At 44.7% G+C, this 21,615-nt stretch overlaps 1 long non-coding RNA gene across 1 annotated transcript; it reads right to left on the reverse strand.

Annotated features, from left to right (window-relative positions):
• Positions 1–14,657: 14,657 nt before the first annotated feature.
• LOC129520083 (uncharacterized) lies at positions 14,658–19,011 on the reverse strand. Its single transcript, XR_008666473.1, has 3 exons — positions 18,907–19,011; positions 18,567–18,810; positions 14,658–15,106 (listed from the first exon to the last, which is right to left on the reverse strand). It is a non-coding gene; the product is annotated as an uncharacterized LOC129520083 (long non-coding RNA).
• Positions 19,012–21,615: the final 2,604 nt, after the last annotated feature.

Here is a 21,615-nt window from a genome sequence, read left to right on the forward strand (position 1 = left end):
ACTGGACGCTGGGTATTACAACAGCCCAGCATCTGTGACCCCAAGCAGAGGATTCCATATCGTAATAGGTCCAGGACGAGCCACACAAGCCCAGGCAGGTGAATGAATCGGGTCTGGAGCTGCATGTTGGGGCGCGGGGCGGGGGTGGGGGTTGGGGGGGGGACCCGAGCAACGGACGCACCGGAAAGAGCCAAGATATGAAGACACAGAGAAGGGTTTCTGAGGACTTCAGCACCTAATCCGGCAGGACACGTAAATACGAATATTCTCTGTTTATGACTGATGGTTAATTTCAGTAAATTCCCTTTTTCTGGCTTAAGCCAGTTTGAGTCACATGAGGAGTCCCTACTAATACAGAATGTATGTTTTATTTTTTTTTTAAAGATTTTATTTATTTATTCATGAGAGACACAGATTGAGAGAGAGGCAGAGACACAGGCAGAGGAAGAAGCAGGCTCCTTGCAGGGAGCCTGATGTGGGACTCGATCCCAGGTCTCCAGGATCATGGCCTGGGCCAAAGGTGAGCACTAAACCGCTAAGCCACCCAGGAATTCCCCAGAATGTATGTTTTAAATCCAAAATACCAACAAAAAAAACCCTTCCAGATACACAACCAGAAGAACTTTGTAATAGAGGGGGGAAAAAATTCTACCGATTATGTTGAACTTATAAAGGTCTCAACCTCATTACATAAGATGCTGAAAAATATTGAATAGTTTGGACCAAGTTGGAAGGAATGCCACACACAGCCCATCTGCCTCCTCCTGAGCTCCCCATAAACTGAATAATGCTCAAAGGACCTGTCACTTGCTTGTTGGGGAGAGGGTGGATGCTCAGAGAGGCTTTGGGAGGACAGGAGACATCCCACTATATCTGGTCCCTGTGATACTGATTCAGCAGAGCTGTTTGGATCAGAAGAGGGAGTCCCCACAAAGCTGTTCCATGTCTGCTACCCCAAATCTCCCTGAAAGGGAGCAGAGTAGCACCTTGGGGACCTCAGGAACATGAGTCACCCTGCAGGGCTCTCGTTCACTGGCAGACTTCACATGGCACAGATGGTTTTCTTTTTCCTTTCCTTTTTTTTTTTTTAAGTGGACTCCAGACTCCACACCCAGTGAGGAGCCCAATGCAGGGCTTGAACTTGTGACACTGAGATGAAGACCTGAGCTTAGATCGAGTTGGATTGGGGCACCTGGGTGGCTCAGTCAGTTAAGCTGCTGACTCTTGGTTTCAGCTCAAGGTCCTGATCTCAGGGTCCTGGGATCAAGCCCCGCATCAGACTCCCCCCCCCTCACTCTGCCCTTCCCACCTGCTCACTGTCTCTCTTTCTTTCTCTTGCTCTCTAAAAAAAAGTAAATAAAATCTTTAAAAAATAATAAAAAGAGTTAGGTGCTGAACCAACTAAACCACCTAGGCGGCCCCAGATGGTTTTCTAAGTACAGAGGGCTTTGCCGTCTGAATGCCCATGAAGCCAACAACAGCTTCAGAGAGTGTCAATAAGGTGGTATTCAGAGGAAGCCACCTAGCCTTAAATGCTTTTATTGATAAACAAGCAATTGAAATAAGTGAGCTGTGCATTCAACTAAAAAAAATTGGGGCAAGTAAAATAAAAATCAAAAGAAAGCAGAGAGAGAAAATGTACAAAATTACAAAGAGAAGTTGTGGAAAGGGAAGGAAATCGAACAGAATTCAAAAATCAGAAGAGCTGTTTATTTGAAAGGACCAGTCAATAAAATGATGTATGTGCATGCACAAACTCCTTCTTTCTGACCTACTTTTAAAAATCCTATCTTTTTTTTTTTTTTAAGATTTTATTTACTTATTCATGACAGACACAGAGAGAGAGAGACAGAGAGAGAGAGAGGCAGAGACACAGGCAGAGGGAGAAGCAGGTTCCATGCAGGGAGCCTGATGTGAGACTAGATCCCGGGACTCCAGGATCACACCCTGGGCTGAAGGTGGTGCTAAACCGCTGAGCCACCCAGGGATCCCCTAAAAATCCTATCTTGATGTATTTCCTATTTTGCTCCTTCCTCTCCCCATTACATTCTAGGAATATGATAGCTAATGTCATTATTATAACCACTCTTACGGTGCGACATTGGAAGAAAGCAAGGTATGGGGAGGGGGTGGAGAGTAACAAGGTGCAGGACTGGAGTATCCACTCAGCTGGTTGGAGGGCATTGGAGCCCCTGGAGGTAGCAGTGATCTTATTTATTTTTTTTAAAGATTTTATTTATTTATTCCTCAGAAACCCACAGAGAGAGAGACACAGGCAGAGACACAGGCAGAGGGAGAAGCAGGCTCCCTGTGGGAAGAGCCCGATGCAGGACTCAATCCCAGGACCCCGGGATCACGCCCTGAGCCGAAGGCAGGTGCTCAACCGCTGAGCCACCCAGGTGCCCCTGTCTTGGCTATTCTACATATTAATTCCTAGGTCTCCTGTGGTTTTGTTTGCTATTGTGATTCCTTCAGCCATTCCATTATCCAAACTGGAAAACTCACAGATATCCCAGGAGCAAACCTAAAAACTGTGCAAGAACCTTCAGAAGAAAACTGTAAAACAACACAGACAGATCTGAAGAAAGACTTTAACACATGCAAGACACATTTCTGGGTGTGAAGACTCAAATATTGAAAAGGTACCCATTCTCTCCAACTTAACTGAGATATTTTGTAGATTTAACAGATTTCCATCTTTTTCATCACTGTTTTCAAGTTAATGGTATAAAACAAGTGATTTTAAAAATATTGTATTAATCTCCTCCCCATCATGGTTCCTGTTTCTTTTCTCTTCCCAGAAGCTGTGTTATGTATTTTCTTCTTTTTAGTTTGCCTTACTGTAATCTGAATATATCTGGAGGATCATATGGCTGGTCTTAGAACAGCTGCATGTTCCAGAAACGTTCTTGGTAGGACAAAGTCATTTGGAAAGACTATTCCACCCTTTCCTCCCATCTTGTGAAACATCCTGAAGAGGCAGGAAGGGGATTTTAATCATGCCAACAAGTCCTTAAGGATCACTGCTACTGGGATGCTGGGGTGGCTCAGGTCATGATCCCAGGGTCCTAGGATCGAGTCCCACATTAGGCTCCCTGCATGGAGGCTGCATATCCCTCTGCCTGTGTCTCTGCCTCTCTCTGTGTGTCTCTCATGAATAAATAAAATATTTTAAAAAATTAAAAATTCAAAAAAATTCATAGGTCTGTACGTCTGAAGAGGTGTACATTTTTAACTTCTTAATAATTTTTTAAAGATTTATTCATTCGTTTTTAGAGAGAAATAGAATTAGAGCATATACAGGGGAAAGGGCAGAGGGAGAGGGAAAGAGAGAATCCCAAGCAGACTCCCCACTGAACTTGGAGCGCAACACGGGGCTTCATCCCATGACCTCAAGATCATGACCCAAAACCAAGAGTCAGATGTCCAACTGGCTGAGCCACCCAAGAGTCCCTTTTTATAAATTTTACTTATATGATAATTTAATAAATAAGCAAAGCAGTATGGTCTGTAGTGCAGTTCTCAACAAAGAGATAAATGAGACCAGAACCAGACCATATACATAAGGCTGTTAAAATACAAAAATACAGCTTCCCGGGAGGTGGTTTGCATAACAGTGTGAATATGCTTAGCATGACTGAACTGTATACTTTAGAATGGTCAAGATGATAGATATTATGTATTTTGCCATGATTTGTTTTAAGTGGCTTTATGTTGGTAAGTGTTGAAGTCAGGAGATAGGTATTTACGGGATCATGATACCATTATAATACTTTTGTTTACAATTGACATTTTCCCCAATAAAAAATTTTTTCTTTAAAAACATGGCTTTTGGGCAGCCTGGGTGGCTCAGCGGTTTAGCGCTGCCTTTGGCTCAGGCGTGATCCTGGAGACCCAGGATCGATCCCACATCGGGCTCCCTGCATGGAGCCTGCTTCTCCCTCTGCCTCTCTCTCTCTCTCTCTCTCTGTATCTCTCATGAATAAATAAATAGAATCTTTAAAAACAAAACAAAACATGGCTTTTCAGAATGGTGGTGAAATGCTAACAAAAGCATGGAGACACTGACTTTTTGTTTAGGAAAAATAAGATCTCACCTCAAAGAGGTGTTAGCTTTTGGGTTGCCTGGGTGGTGCAGTTTGTTAAGTTTCCGGTTCTTGGTTTCTGCTTAGGCAGTGGTCTTGGGGTTGTGGGATCCAGCCCCGTGTAGAGCCTTGCACTTGGCTCTGCCCTTGGCATTGAGTCTGCTTAGGATTCTCTCTCTCTCTCCCTCTGCCCCTCCTGCTCTTTCTCTCTCTCTCTCTCTCATAAATAAATAAACCTAAAAAAAATCAGTTAAAAAAATCAATTAGCTTTTAAATTTTTACACAGGAAAAATAAAAACATGAAAGCAGAGAACAAGAGAGGGCAGTGTTGTGACCTGGGAGGGAAGAAGAGCTTGCAAAGCCTAGAAGGAAACCCAGAAAACATAAAAGAGGAAAAAGAGCAATGGATTTGGTGACATAACAGCTTAAACTTATGTATGGTTAAAACACCACCAACAGCATAATGTTATTAAAAGCTCAGCTGTAAACTGGGAAAAACTACCTCCCCAAGGCCATGTCACCAATGATGGATTGTGCCTGGCCCCCAGAGGCCTCTGAGTTTGCTTCCTGCGGCGTAAATCTTCCTTTCAAGTCTTTATCTTTGCTCTTCAAGCTCCTAACGTAGAGACATTAGGAGCCCTACAATGCAGACATTAGGAGCTCACGATAATTAGGGAGGAAAACCCCAAATGTAGTATGGAGTACAAAGGGAGACACCCCTGCACGGTTTTTGTTTTTTTTTTTAAGATTTTATTTATTTATTCATGAGAGACACAGAGAGAGAGAGAGAGAGGCAGAGACACAGGCACAGGGAGAAGCAGGCTCCTTGCAGGGAGTCTGATGTGGGACCCAATCTGGGGTCTCCAAGATCACGCCCTGGGCTGAAGGTGGTGCTAAACCCCTGAGCCACCCGGGCTGCCCACCCCTGCTGCTGTTAATGACATCAGGCATGGACCCAAGAGAACTAAAGTGTGTATAATGGGGCTCTCCCACTGAACATCCCCAGCCTCAGTTTGTCCATCTGCACACGGGGTTGGTGATGAACCTGCTCAGCCTGGTACCCGGCAGCAGGCTAAGAACTAGAGAAGTGTTAGCTCTTCATTTTGATGGGTGACAGATGGGTTTGTGGATGATGGTGGTGGTCTGGGTGGGAATTTATTTTCTTCTGGATAGATTTCTGTGATTTCTGAGCACTAGACCATAATGAGGATTACTATTATAATCAAGAAAATGTTACTTACATTTGTCTTTTTTGTTTTTTTTAAAAGAGGTGACTCAGAGATGAACTGAGTCTCTGAAAGAGAGTTCAAAGAAGGAAAAAAACCAGAATGCTTGGGGTAGTTTGTAGTCTTTGGGAGTATGGTTCCCCTCCCAGATTCCTTATCCCAAGTGCATGCAAGGGTGACTAGGGTACCTGCCCCACCTGTGAAGGTCTCTGTGAGGTGAGGAGACAGGGGGGCAGACACCTTAATACAGTACAAGGTAATGAGATTCAGGACATATTGGAGTACAGAAAGTTACTATCAGGGTAACTAGGGAAGGTCATCTGGAGGTGATATTTGAGCTGACTCTTGAAGAGTGAGGAGGTGTTCCCAAGTGGGGTTGGGGGAAGACAAGAGAGGTTCCTAGAAGAGGGAACAGCATGTGAAAATGCACACAGGCACAGAAGAGCATGGCCAAGTTGGGGTGAAGCAAGACATCCAAATAGATTCTTCCAGGAGTGGGGGAGACAACGAGGCGAGAATGGCGGGCTGATGGTTGTGAGGGTCTTCAAGGGGTTTTGACTCACCTTAAGGTGAAACAAAGCAGGAGTTTATTGGAGCAGAGAAAACTTGCATTCATTCAATTTCACATTATTATTGAATGCATCCTGTATTATTATCCTTTATCCCAAGTGTTCTGTTGCTCCTGTAACAAACGACCACAAGCTTGATGGCTCAAAACAACAGAGATTGATCATTTTACAGTTCTGGATGTCAGAAATCTAAAGTGGGTTTCAATGGGCTAAAGCCAAGGTGTAGGCAGGACTACGTTCATTCTGGAGGTATAGAGGAGAATTCATTTTCTTGTCTCCAGCTTCTAGACAGAGGCTGTCTGAATTCCTTGTTCAAAGCCAACAATGCCCAGTAGAGTATTTCTAATAAGGTGATCTCTCTGGATCTGATGATCTCTTCTGTTTCCCTCTTTGCCATTTAAGATCACTCATAATTACACTGGACCCACCCACATAACCCAGGATAATCTCTCCCCATCTCAGGGTCAATTGATCAGCAACCTTAGTTCCATTCTCAACCTTAATTCCCTCTTGTCAGGTAACATAATGTATTCACAGGTCCCAGGGATTAAGACATGAAATCTTTGGAAGCCATAATTCTATCACACAGACTAATCATGGTACAACATGGAAGGGGACTACCCAAGGGCATGAATACTAGAAGGTGTGGATCATAGAGGGCTTTTGGCACACACACCCTTAGATTCCCAGCTTGAGCCCCTTGGAGTTGATAGGAGAAACACTACAGCCTCAGCTCACATGCCAATGGAAATTAAAGCTCTCTTTGGTTTTCTAGCCATTTGTATGGTCTTCTCACAATGATCCGTTCCCATCTTCTTTTTTTGCCAGCTAGGCCAAGGTCCCGTCCAGAGGAAGATTCTCGTGGTGCTGGGCATAAGGGTGGGGACGTTCTGGTTTCAGGCAACTATACCACCACCATCTGGTGTTTTCTCATTACACCTGACTTCTTAAAACCAAGGACAACTGGGAAAGTCCTAATGTGACATTGCTCTTCCCATCCTTCCCTCTCATAGAGTGGGTAAATCCGTCCTTTGTTTTGCACAGTGGACAAAACAAAATAGGACACAGAAAACAGGTGGTTTTTAAGGAACATCCAATGTTTGGGACAACTAAAGTAAGAGGGTTGGAGGTGCCTGTTTCAAGGTGACGGGCTCTGGACGTCTGATTTCTCATCCTCATGCCACCGCATGAGATGTGCCCTCACGCTGAGGGACCAGAGGAATGTTTTCCACGGTCACCCTCCATTTACACTTGGCTTCCAGCTGTATTTTCAACAGGAGGGTTTCTGGTTGCGCAATAAGCATCTTAGGATGTAGAAACAGGCCAGGCAGCAGGTAAGGTCAGCTTAAGGTCATTTTCATAATTAAACTGGTTGTAGGCAACTTCTGTGCTGTTTGGTCCACACTGGGGCCCCAGCTATCAAAATAAATAAACAAATAAAAATTTTTCAATGAAAAAAAAAACTAGAGCGGGGGTGACTTTGATACACTCCTTTACCCCACTGCCAGTACCCCAGATCCGTAACCAAGACCTGCTGCTTTAGTTCCCTAAATGGCCCTAGCATCTGTCTTCTCTCCGGCCTCCCTATTACTGTCTACTCCCAGATGCTGCCAACCTACCTGGACTCCAACAAGATCCTCCAGGCCAGTGGCTCCACATCCTCTCTGCCCCTTTCTGACCCGTTGTTTTCACAGCAGCCTAAAGGTCTTTTGAACACACAAAGTGCTCATAGGTCCCCCACTCCCCCAATATAATGCCTTTCCACTGTTCTTAATCTAAGATTTCAGGGTTCACATGGCCTACAAGACCCTTTATGGTTGAGTCTCTCTCTCCTTTGTGTTCTGTGCTTCATTTGTGGATGCCATCTTGTGGCACACACCCCACCCTTCCCCTCACCCTCCCCACTCCAGTGTGCATCTGCTGACTTCCAACTACCAGCTTGCTCTCCCCACTCCCAAAGATTTTATTTATTTATTCATGAGAGACACAGAGAGAGACAGAGACATAGGCAGAGGGAGAAGCAGGCTCCTTGAAGGGAGCCCGATGTGGGACTCGATCCCAGGACCCCGGGATCACGACCTGAGCCGAGGGCAGATGCTCAACCACTGAGCCACCCAGGCGTCCCCCTGACTTGTTCTTTTTGCCTGAGGGCCTCCTCTGGTCTTTGAAGCTGCTTGCCTACTGGTCTCCCACCCCTAGCAGCCCTCAGACAATGGCTGATAAGAGCTGGGGGTGGAGGGGTGGGTAAATGCCCAGGATCCTCACCCAGGTGGATCATTCTGAAGTGTATGTGCCCCAGTGCCCCAACAGGATTAAACCTGTTGCCCTCAGTGGTCCCTGGCTTGAGAGTTGTGATGATTAATTAATTTCATGTGTCTGCTTGGCCAGACGGCAGTGCCCAGTTAATCAATTAAGCATCGGAGCGGGGCTGTGAAGGTATTTGATAGATGTGGTTAACATCTACAATCAATTAATTTTAAGTAAGGGAATTATTCTTGATGATATGGATGGGCTTCAATCAGTTCAAGGTCTAAAAAGCAAAAACTGAGGTTTCCCAAAGTAGAAACTGCCTCGAGACTACAGAACTCCTGCCTGAGTCTCCAGCCTGCCAGTGTACCCTATAGATTTAGGACTTGCTAGGTCCATATTCATGAGTTCATTCCTTCATAGGAATATTTTTATTTTTATATCCATCGCCCTATCTATCATCTATCTATCTATCTATCTATCTATCTATCTATCTATCTATCTATCTATCATCTATCTATCATCTATCCATCATCTATCTCTCTATCCCCTATGGGTTGTATTTCTCTGGAAAATACTGATATAAGAGTATACCCTTGATTGGTACACTCTTGCCTTCCCTTGCACCTGAATCCTCTTCCCAGGGTCTGCTTCTGAGGGCACTCACCCTAAGAACCTCCTTCAGTATCCTAAAGGTGCCATGCAAGGCGACCAACCCATCCCAGTTTGCCCATGGGTTTCCCAGTATTAGTTATGAGGGTCCTGTGTCCCAGGAACTACCTCTCCCCCCGCCCCCGACATCCCATCCCTGGGGAACTGGAATGCTTTGTCCAGAACTGTCCCACTCTCCAAACTGGAAATCTGGTGCCTGCAACGCCCCTCAGCCTCAGACAAGCGGGCCGGCTGGTAATGCTACCCACTGTCTCCCGTTGTGACGCCTCTGCACATGCTGTTCCCTCTGCCTGAGAAAACTTCCTCCACGTCTCTGGTTCATTTCCACCGATCATCCTTTCAGATCTTCCCCTCGTGTCATCTCCCCAAAGAGACCCAATGTGATCCACCCAAGCCAAGTCTCCCTTGCATCATTTGCGGACATGGCAGATCTTATCCATGTCTGTTTCATGCACTAGAGTACACATTCCCATGGAGGAAGCTCTTATGTGATGGATGGGTAGTCCGGTGTGGCCACGAGAGGGAACACAGGAGAGGCTTGGGAAAACAGGTTTTATTCTGTCCCAAGTCCTAGAAATCGCAGCCATGCCATGGCACGCCAGGCTAAAAGAGGAAACCTCGCCTTGGTCAGGACAGAGACAGGAGCAAGGCCAAGTCTGGCCAGGATTGGCTAAACAATTTGGGTGGGCTCTTAGCTATTGGCCTGGCTCCTAGTTGCATGGTATCCGGCCCTGAGGTGACTAAGGCCAAGGAATATTGCTTCCTGGAGTCTATGGGCCAGATATAGCAGGTATGGCTTTGGATTCATTAGTTTGCATCTCAAAGGCATGCTTTGGGCTGGGCCCTCTGCTATCTGCAAGAATTGTCTAGATCCAGGAAAGACAGTTTATCCGCAAACAGAAAGGCTTTTAAGATATCAAAACATTAAAAAAAAATATCAAAACATCATAATTTACCAAAAATAAAAATATATAAAGCATACAAAGCTATATTGGGGCTACTCTTCATTGATTCCTGGCTCATAGTAGGCATGCAAAAAATATGTGTTAAATGAATGCATTTCCAGGACAGTAAAAGGTCTAATCCATGTAAATTCCTTCCCATGGATATCCTGTGGAGGGTATTTATGATCTGGGTGGAGAAATGGAATCAGAAGTAAATACATGGGAAAGACCTCAGGAGGCAGAGGGGAGACAGTTTAGGAGGACATTTAAAAAAAATATTTGTTGTTATACAGGTCATGTTTCAGATAAACAAAAGAGAGAAATTATCCAATCTGATCGAGAGAAAACAAACTGAAAAAAAAAAGACAGATCTTCAGCACTTGAAGGAGAATTAATACCAATTTTACATAATCTCTTCTAAAAAGTATAGGAGGAAGGAAGGTTTCCCAATTTATTTTATGAAGCTAGTATTACCCTGATACCAAAATCAGAGAGACACCACAATGAAAGAGAACTTCATACTATTATCCCTCATGAATATAGATTCAAAAATCTTTAACAAAATAATAGCAAAAAAATTCAGCAATATATAAAAATAGGTATGCACTATGAACAAATGGGGTTTGTTTCAGAGATGCAGTAGTGATTCAATATTTAAAAATCAATGTAATCTACCATATAAACCGGCTAAAGAAGGAAAAATCATGTGATTAGTCAATTGATACAGAAAAAGCATTTGTAAAATTCTACACCCATTCATGATAAAATCTCAGAAAACTAGAAATACAGGGGAAATTTCCCAACTTGATAAAAGACATCTACAAAAATCCATAGCTGTCATTAAACTTAATGGTGAAAGGCTGAATGCTTTCCCCTGAGACCAAGAATAAGACAAAGATGTCAGAATCACCAGTGTCATTCAACATAGTAAGTTCTAGATAGTGCAATAAGGCAAGAAAAGGAAATAACATCTCTAAAGGGGACACAAGGGATTCTTGTGGTGATGGGAATATTCTTTATCTTTTTTTGGCAGGGGGTATTCTTTATCTTGATGGCATCAATGTCAATATCTTAGTTGAGATATTGTAATATAGTTTTGTAAGATATTACCACCAAGGGGAAAACAGAGTTTCTCTGTATTATTTATTACAGCTACATGTGAATATACAATGATCTTCAAGTTAAAATTTTATTTTTTTAAATATTTTATTTATTTATTCATGAGAGACACACAGAGAAAGAGAGGCAGAGACACAGGCTGAAGGAAAAGCAGGCTCTATGCAGGGAGCCCAATGTGGGACTCGATCCCAGGACTCTGGGATCATGCTCTGAGCTGAAGGCAGATGCTCAACAGCTGTGCCACCCAGGTGTCCCTTCAAGTTAAAATTTTAATTTAACTTAAAGAAATACTAGTACCTGGGTCCTAGCTCAAACCAGTGGAATTAGAATCTCCGGCTATGGTTCCTAGGCATTGACTTTTTTTAAAGTTTTTCAAGTGATTCTAATATACAGCCAGGACTGAGAGCCACTGATTTAATGACACATGATCAATATCTTTCCAGGTCAGATACGTCTACCTCATAATTTTCCCTGGTGACATTGCATTTCAGTATGTGCCAGAGTCCATTTAAACAATACTCTGCTATTTGACAAATAGGTTGTTTCCAGTGTATTGCTATGATAGATAAATATCCTTCTAGATTAATGTTTGGACACACCTATCATTTCCTTTACTAAAGCATGAATATCTTTAAAGCTTTCTGTTATCTTGCCAAACTGCCAGCCAGAAAGTCTCAACAATCCCAATAGTTTCTGTGTGTATTTTTTCCCAAATACTTGACAATAGAAGCTGGCATCATTCTTTAAAATCCATGCTAAATTAAAAATGTGTTTCTGATGCTTTAACTTATACTTTTGAGGTAGATTTTTTTTCATGTGTTTATTGCCTGCTTTGTGAATTACCTTTGTGAGTTACCAGTTCATATACTTTTCTCATTTTTCTGCCAGAGTATGCCTCTTCTCTTATTTATCAGAGTCCTTACAGGGACGCCTGGGTGTCTCAGCTGTTGAGCATCTGCCTTCGGCTCAGGGCAAGATCCTGGGGTCCTGGGACTGAGTCCCACACCGGGCTCCCTGTGAGGAGCCTCCTTCTCCCTCTGCCTGTGTCTTTGCCTCTCTCTCTCTGTCTTTCAAAATAAATAAATACATCTTAAAAAAAAAAAAAGAAAAGAAAAAGAAAAAGAGCCCTTACAAAGAGTAATGGAAAGATATTAACCTTTTTTCTTATCATTTATGCTAGAAATATTTACCCTAGTTTTTCAATAGCTCCTTAGTTGTGATAGTGGTACTTTTTCCCTGTGAGGGGTTTGTGATTTTTATGAAGATGAATCTATCAGTATTTCCCACAAATGTCCACACACAATTTTTTTATGGCTTACTAGCAAAAATGTACAGGAAATCTTTTTTTTTAACTAAGAAATTTTATTGAGAAGGATCAAGATTTTTGTTTTTAAAGATTTTATTTATTTATTCATTAAAGACACAGAGAGAGGCAGAGACATAGGCAGAGGGAGAAGCAGGCTCCCTGCAGGGACCCTGATGTGGGACTCTATCCCAGGACCCCAGGATCACGACCTGAGCCAAAGGCAGACGCTCAACCACTGAACCACCCAGGGGCCCCAAGATATTTTTTTAAAGTAATCCCTATGCCCAACATGGGGCTTGAATTCACAACCCTGAGATCAAGAGTCACATGCTCTAACAACTGAGCCAGCCAGCCAGGCACCTCTGAGAAGAATCAAATAATGCTTGATGGAGAAACAGTCCGTCTTGAGAATAGGAACACAAGAATTCTCAAAACATCCACACTGTACAAACAAAGTTATGCCAAATAAAACTCCAAAAGAATGCTTATTTCAGAGCCATAAGGATTCGTATTTGACCAAGAATTCAAAGTTCATTTGGAAGACCAAAATGATCAGCATGGACTAGAACACTCTAGAAAATAAAAGTTGTGAAAGGGGCTTTGCCCTTTAGTAAAAAACCTAATATTAACCACGATAATTCAATGGTGTGCTTTAGTACCGAAATAAAATTCAGTGTAACAGAGCGGGTGGCCCAGAAACAGACACAGGTAGATTTAGGAAGGTATTATATGATCAAGAGGAGGTGAAGAATCAGAGGACAAGACTATGTGATATATATGCAGTGGAATATTATTCAGCCATGAGAAAGAAGGAAACCTGATCCAAGTTCCCATGGCTAGTAACTGGGGCAGCAGTCTTGCCCCAAAGTCTGTACTTCCTACCCCAGGAGGTGGTGTTGAGGCTGAGAGGTCTCTCTTCATCTGGAGCACATCTGGGCCACTGCTCTTGGCCAGACTCAAAGCCTGGGAGAACTACAGGACCTCCAGAGCTTCGTGGCCAGCTGGCCCTGGAATGTTTGTGACCTCCATTTATTAAAGCATTATGGCCAGGCATGGGGGCTAGATGCTTCCTGGACATGACCTCATCCCACGTTCACTCCTCACAGTGGCCCCTTGAGGAACATACTGTTAATTACCCACATTTTCCAGAGGAAGAAGTTGAGGTTCAAAGGGATTAGGGAACTTGTCCAGAGTCTCACGGTAGGAAAGGGGTAGAGCCAGGACAATTGTCCAGATCAGTTCCCTGGAGCCCCAAATTTTCATACATTTGTGGTCTTTTGTGTTTTTCCTTGTCTTCTACCCCTGGTAAACCTTTTGTGATTGTTGTGGTCTTATGCTTGGTAGGTTCTCTTGAAGAACTGTCTCCCCTTGGGTGTCTACCCATGTTCAGGGCATGATTTTACATGGAGTCATAAATGGAATCATGTTGTGCATTTTGGTGCATCTTTTCTGTTATTTTTCTTGGTGCTCTTATCCTCTCTAATTCTCCTCTTCCTTCAGGTCCTTCCCTGGTAACCTATGAAAACCAGCTGTGTGACCTTCTACTGTTTTCTTCATTCTCAAATAATCCTCTCTCTCTCTCTCTCTCTCTCTCCATGCATGCGCACACATGCACACACACCCCTCTTTCCCTCCACCCTGCTTCTCCCTGCAATAGCACCTCTACTTCTCTCATCTTGACTCTCCCACCTCTCTCTTATAAGGATTCTGGTGCTAACATTGAACATCCCCCTCCCGCCCCAATAATCCAAGATAATCTCTCCTGTCAAGATCCTTAACTGAATTACATCTCTAAAGTCCTTTTTGCTGTGTAAGGTAACAGATTCTGGGAATTAGGATGTGGATATATTGGGGAGGGGGAACCATTATTCAGCCCACCACATGGTATAAACCAGTAAAAGCTAAATCCCCCTGCTTCCCAACTGCCAGGTCTCTACTCCCTACCCCTCCACCCCTGCACTGTTTCCAGTTTTCTGATGTGTTCTTCTGAAGATATATTATGCAAATTCCAATATACTTTATCCATTTTATTTTTTTCACAAATGATGATATATTATATACCCACCCCTTTTCATACCCCGATTTCTTTTGGCCAACAACATATCTTGGTGATTGCCTCATTGCCAGCGCCTCAGTATGCAACTAGGAAAGTTACAGGACTTGGGAGGAAATCCAGTACAGCAGAAAGGAATGTGACTTCCACAAGGCAGACAGTAGGCATGAGAAAACCAGGCAGTGTCAGGGATCCTGACAGGTGGGCGGAGGCCCAGGCCTGGGAACGGTGGCAACATGGGGAATTCCAGGAGGCGGGCCAGCTTCAGGGCCTGTGTCATCTGGGAGCCCCAGCTACTGGACTGGTTCAGAGGCAGGTCCCAGGTGTCAGGAGAGGAGACTGGCAAGATGCAGGAGGAATCCCAGTCCTGGGCAACTGACCAAAATAGGCATTCAGGAACAGAGGACTCAACAACTATAAAGCAATTCCACAAATATTGACTTAGTGGCTGCAACAAGCCAGGTGCTGAACTGAATGGCAGCTCACACAGAGGACGAGACAGGCATGGTCCGTCCCTTCCCACAGCTCATGGTCAGGTGAAGAGACAGCCAGGTGAGAGGCTGTTGCTATTCAATCTGCTAAGTGCTATGGTGGGAGGTTAAGAAATCTATGAGAGAACGGGGGTGAGGAGGAAAGAACAATGCATCCAGCTGCATTTATCAGGGGTAGGCTAACTGCTGTAATACCCCTAAGTCTCAGTGACTTACATCATACCTCAATACAAGCAGGTTTATTTCTCACTCACATTACAATTAAATACTGGTTGGAGAGACAGCAGGCGAGGCTCTTCTCCACACAGTCATTCGGGGATCCAAGCTCCTTTTATCTCATGGTTTCATCACGCTCCTGTGAGGTGTCAGAGTTCTCCATGGGGTCCCCCTGCATCTGCCAGGCAGAGGAAGAAAAGAGGGACTGAAGAGGGGAAGGTGACATAGGAGGTTTTTATTGATTAGGATTTGAATAGGTGTTCAAGCCATGGCCATGAGTCACATGGCCCCACCATCTGCATGGGAGCCTGGGAGGTAGAGTCCAGCTATGAGCCCAAGAAGTAAAAACACCCCAGTTGAGTGAATATGTGCTGCGCCAGACCTGGGAAGATGGGGTAAACTTCCTGGAGGGCTGGTTTTCAAGCTGATATTGGGGGAGTACCTAAGAGCTAACAAGTGAAGGGAAGAAATGAAGGAGATGAAGGAGAAATCAAGAAGGGCAATGTTGCAAACAAGTATCACTGTCAGCAAAATGCAGAGCCTGGTTGGCTAAGTCAGAGGAGCATGTAACTCTTGATCTCAGGATCATGAGTTCAAGCCCCACATTGTGTGTCAAAATTATTAAAAATAAATAAATAAATGAACTTTTATTTATTTTTTAAAAGTTTTTTATTTTTATTTTTTTAAGATTTTATTTATTTATTCATGAGAGACACACACACAGAGAGAGAGAGAGAGAGAGAGGGGCAGAGACACAGGCAGAGGGAGAAGCAGGCTCCATGCAGGGAGCCTGATGTGGGACTCAATCCCAGGTCCCCAGGATCACACCCTGGACTGAAGGTGGCGCTAAACTGCTGAGGCACCTGGGCTGCCCATAAAAGAACTTTTAAAAGAAAAAGAAGAAAAGAAGGAAGGAAGGATGAAAGACATAAGTCTTATCTTCTTTTAAGAATATATAGCATTCGGGCATCTGGGTGGCTCAGTGGTTGAGCATCTGCCTTCAGCTAAGGGCATGATCCCAGAGTCCTAGGATCGAGTCCCACATCAGGCTCCCTGCAGGCAGCCTGCTTCTCCCTCTGTCTATGTCTCTGCTTCTCTCTGTGTCTCTCATGAATAGATAAATCAATAAAATCTTAAAAAAAAAAGAATGTATAGCATTGACAATCATGGCAGGTTGAAGGAAAGAAAGGTCTGCTTATCTAGAGGGGAAAAGGCAAGCTGTGGTGGCAGAGGAGTTGCTGGGGCTGGATCAGGTTGGCCACCATAGTAGGGTTAAGGAATTTATCCCATGAGTAATCAAAGCCATGGAAGGTTTTTCAAGTGAGGATCAAGTTTGCATTCTAGAAAAATCTCTCTGGTTTCTGTGTGGAGAAGAGATTGGGAGGGGACCAGAAAAGATGCCATAAGAGCAGCGGTCTGAGAAAAGATGGCAATGTGAGCTACGGGAGCGTCTGTAGCAAGAAGTGGGATTTCTATAATTTGTGATGGATTAGATGTGCAACTAAGCAAAAGACAGGAGTTGAGGACAAAGGCTGGGTTTCTATCTTGGATGAGTGAATGGTTGGTGATTCCATGATTCCATTTGCCAGGAAGGGCAACCCTGGCTGTTCTTTTTTTTTTTTTTTTTTAAGATTTTATTTATTTATTCATGAGAGACACACAGAGAGAGGCAGAGACACAGGAAGAAGGAGAAGCAGGCTCCATGCAGGGAGCCGGAGAAGGCACTCGATCCCGATCCCGGGTCTCCAGGATCACGCCCCGAGCTGAAGGCAGATGTTCAACTGCTGAGACATCCAGGCGTCCCCCTGGCTGTTCTTAAACATTGGATTTGTTGAATTTTGGTGCCTAGGGGACAGATAGAGAGGGATCCCCTGCAGGCAATTATAATTGGGTCTGAAGACTAAGAGAAGGATTTGGGCTGAGGAGGTAGTCATGGAAGTCAATGAACTCACTTTAGGGGAAGAGGGAGGAGAAGAGAAAAGGAAGAGAAAGAAGAGAAGAGAAGAGAAGAGAAAGAAGAGAAGAGAAGAGAAGAGAAGAGAAGAGAAGAGGAGAGAAGAGAAGAGAAGAGAAAGAAGAGAGGAGAGGAGAGGAGGGAAGGGGAGGGGAGGGAGGGGAGAAGAGAGGAAAGGAGAGGGGAGGAGAGGAGAAAAGAGAAGAAGGAGGCTTGGCAGGAACCCCTGTGAGGTGCCAACATTTCAGGAGCGAGCAGAAGTGGAACTCACACAGGCATCTGACAAGAAACAGCCAGATTCATAGCACAAAAGTAAAGAGCTGAAAGCCATCCATCCATCAGGGAAGCTGGTGACATTCATGACAGCCAGAGGACTGATGAGAAGGAGGGGAGCTGGAGGCAGATGGGCGCTGTGAAGGGGAAAAGGGATCCAGGACAGCGTCGGAGGGCCACTTGAGATGTCAGCAGAAGGCATTCTTCACTTTCAGAAGGAAGGAAGGAATACACCTTTCCTTGATATCTTGGTGCTTTTTAAGTTCTTTGGAACTAAAACACTATCCTGGGGAAAAAGAGTGGTGAACCCCAACTTCATTAATGTAACAAATATTTATTAAGCACTTGCTATGTGACAAGCAAGCACCTGTGGGGGCGGGGTGGGGGTGGGGGTTAGGCAAATGTGAATACCTGAGCCACCCAGGGATCCCCCAGGGCAGTACTTCTAAGATCTGTTTCTATTCCCAGTACTTCTGACACCAAGTGCATGGGAGTTTTTTCCCCACATCAACCCATTTTCTGAGTCTCTGGACACCAACTGGCTGTCCTATGATTTCATTCAATTTAGCCATAAGCTACCTGGAATTAGCACAGACCCCACAGTTTAAGGACTCACTCCCACAAGGCTGCCCCACGTCAGGCACCATAAGCGATGGGTGCCCACGGTGCTCACATTTCTGTCCAACTTGACTACAAAGTTGGGGAATTCGTACAACCACATGTCAGGTTTGATAATGTTCTGGAAGAGCTCACAAAACTCAGGGAAACATTTTCTGTCCATTTACTGGTTTATTATAAAGGATACAACTCTGAAACAGATGAAAGGAAGAAATGCATAGGGCAAGGCATTGGGGAGAACACTTGGAGCTTCCATATCCTCTCAGAAGGTGCTAACTGCAGGGGCGCCTGGGTGGCTCAGCGGTTGAGCGTCTGCCTTTGGCTCAGGTCCTGGTCCCAGGGTCCTGGGATCGAGTCCCACAACAGGCTCCCCGCAGGGATCCTGCTTCTCCCTCTGCCTGTGTCTCTGCCTCTCTCTGTGTGTCTCTCATGAAGAAATAAATAAAAACTTAAAAAAAAAAAAGAATGTGCTAACTGCACCCTTCCCCCAGCACCTCTATGTGTTCACCATCCCAGAAGCTCTCCAAACCCCACATTTGCTCACATTTTTTAGGCACGATTTATTAAATCATTGGCCAATGGAGGTTAACCCTATCTCCATCCCTTGTCTCTTCGCAGTAGGGCAGGAAGTTCCAATCCTCTAATCCCAGGGTTGGTTTTCCTGGCAACCAGTAGTCTGAAGCTACCTAGGAGCCCGCCCAGAGTCACCTCATTAGCATAAACTCAGGTCTGGTTGGAAAAGGCTAATTATGAATAAGAAAGAAAACAAAAAACCAGCACCCGCTCCTCTTACCACATCACGCTGGGAAATTCCGGTGACGGAGAAGACACAAGAGCAGGGTTGGGAAGAAAATGCTGGCGTTCAGTTTTGGGTGATTATTCATTTGGAGATGCCTATTGAACATCCCTGCGAGATTGTCAAGAAGACAGACAGATGTGCGCTAGGATTTCAGGGAGGATGCTGGAGATACCTGTTTGGGAGTCTTCAGCCTACAGCTGATTTTTAGACTTGCAACTGGCGATGAAGTTTCTGCTTCCTGGAAGAAGAAGCCAGAGAAAGAAATCACATTGTTAACAGAAAAGCAAACAATCTTAGGTGTTTCCCATCCAAGTTTGTGGAATGAAATTCATACCTGTTCCATTAGAATGGGTCGCGGTTCTTTAAACCCATCCAGGCATGACAGATCCGGAGCCAGGCAGGGTTGGGCTTGCTGGGGGGCCCAGGAAGGCTGCAGAGCTTCCAGCCCTCTCCAGGGCTTCTGCGCAGCGCCTGCGAATCAACAGCCGCCGACAGGGCGTCTTTAATTGGGCTGTCGTGCCTGCTAGCGTGGTTCTTGCCTTGCTGAGGCTTGTCGGTTGAAAAGTCAGAAGGAGCGCATCTGGTTGTTACAGAAGCAAAACATTGCCAAACTAAGGCACACAGGATTTATTTATTTATTTATTTATTTATTTATTTATTTATTTATTTGAATTGGTTTTTTTGGGGGAGGGGACAAAGTATTTAGAATTGGGGGGTCATAAAAAAATAAAAAATAAATAAAAAGAATTGGGGGGTCATGGGTAATGAACCACGTTATCAACAAATGGCACTAACAACTAATAATGAAGCCCTTCCTGGGTGCCCGGTGCTAAGAGCTTTGATTTTTTTTTTTTTAATTTACTCATGGGAGACACAGAGAGAGAAAGAGGCAGAGACACAGGCAGAGAGAGAAGCAGGCTCCATTCAGGGAGCTCGATGTGGGACTTGATGTGGGACTCGATGTGGGACTCGATCCCGGGACTCGATCCCGGGACTCGATCCCGGGACTCCAAGACCACACCCTGGGCCCAAGGCAGGCACTAAACCGCTGAGCCACCCAAGGAGCCCCAAGAGCTTCGTATTCATCAACTCACTCTAACATTAAGCCTGTGAAGTATTCTTACTATCTCCAGGTTTTCATGTGTAAATAAGCACAGAGAGGGTAAGTGATTTGCAGGAGGTCACACAGCAAGTAATTCAAGGAGGAGGCAAACACAAATGTGTCGACTCCAAAGTCCTGTACTTTGGAGGAATAAAACCAAGAAATGTCAGAAGCCTCCCATTCCACCACTCTGCACTTGGTGGCTACAGAAGGTGTGCAGGTCTGGGTCCCCCAGGCCAACACCAGCCTCTCCCCAGCCCTTAGCACAGTGATCAGCGATCAGCATACAACTGGTGTCCAGAGCTTGCTGGATGAACGAATGATCGAATGAACAAGCACACAGAAAGAATGATTAGCCACCACATTGCAACGTGCTTAGCAATTAACAGCCTGTCTCTCCAGCTAAGCTGTGAGCTACCAGAGGGGAGAGACACATTTTTACCTATTATAACAAATGGAGTCTAGCATATTGGGAGTTTAGATACAGGTTAAAGGTGATAGGCTCTGAAGGCACCTCGCTCAGGTTCCGGTCATGCCTCCTCGACCCTGAGCAAGTTATTCAAACTATCTGTGCTTCTACTTCGTCCTCTGAAAAATGGGGAGAATAATAATACCTATACCATAATGATATATATTAAGATTTTATTTATTTATTCATGAGAGACACACACACAGAGAGGCAGAGACACAGGCAGAGGGAGAGGCAGGCTCCCTGATGCAGGGAACCCGATGTGGAACTCGATCCCAGGACCCCAGGATCACATCCTGAGCCAAAGGCAGATGCTCAACCACTGAGCCATCCAGGTACCTCGAAATTTATCAAGATTAAACAAGCTTGAGATTAAACATCTTAAATAGTAAGATGCTCAAAAAACACTGGCTGTGTGTCTATGGAGCCAGACAAAAAGAAGTCCCTGGTTGTCCTCTGGTGGGATCAGGTACCATTTGAACCCTGTAGCTTAGAATAAGTAGTATTTTTAAAGGTGTGTTAAGTTCCAGGGACTGAGCTAAGCACCTGATAGGTATCACTGCATTTAATCCTTGCACCAATAACATGAGATGGGTACTATTATTATTCTATATTCCTGATAAGGAAGGTGGGGGTTGAGAGAGATGAAATAATTTGCTACGAGTCACAAAGCAAGTGAATGCAGATAGGAATCAGTCCATGCTCCAGGAGGTTAGGAGCCTGGCGTATTGTATCAGAAAAACAGAAACTATTCTGGGGCTTTCGAGAAGAGGGAAGTTCACACACGGAATGGATTACACAAATGAGCCAGCCGCTGAGAAGGCAAGGAGGGGATGGTGGAGCAACCCTGGGCTTAGTAAGAGCAAGAGCGGGAAGCTGCCTTCATGGCCGGGGCACAGGGAGCAGGTGGTGTCCCTCTCTGGGGGGACAGGTGAGAAGCTACACCAGAAAGGAGACTCAGCCTCTGCTGAAAAATGCTCTCCTAAATTGAGAAGAGGGGAACGTTGCAATGTGGTGGCTAATCCTAGTTCCTCCCTTTGTCCCACCACCCAATCTCCTGCCAGTCCCTCTTTTTTGCCTCAATTTAGCTGGAAGTCAGCTGGCCAGCTGGCAGTGACACCGCAGACATGTCATTTGCAAAAGATCAGGCAATGGGGCCAGCTGGGTGGCTCAGGTCATGATCCCGGAGTTCCCAGATCGAGTCCCTCATCAGGCTCCCCATGGGGACACTGCCTCTGCCTATGTCTCTGCCTCTCTCTCTCCGTGCTCTCTCTCTCTGTCTCCCATGAACAAATAAATAAAATCATTTTTTTTTAAAAGATCGAGGAATGAATCTAAGATCAAACAGGTCAATGCCCCACATATTGTTTTACTTACCATTGAAACCCCAGCAGCCCACATAATGGGCAGTGCATAGGAGACGTTTCATAAATATGAAGGAAAGACAGAAGGAGGGGAGGACAGCAGGCTGT

This window comes from Nyctereutes procyonoides, unplaced genomic scaffold (genome assembly GCF_905146905.1).
Source record: "Nyctereutes procyonoides isolate TBG_1078 unplaced genomic scaffold, NYPRO_anot_genome, whole genome shotgun sequence".
Classification (NCBI taxonomy): Eukaryota; Metazoa; Chordata; class Mammalia; order Carnivora; family Canidae; genus Nyctereutes; species Nyctereutes procyonoides.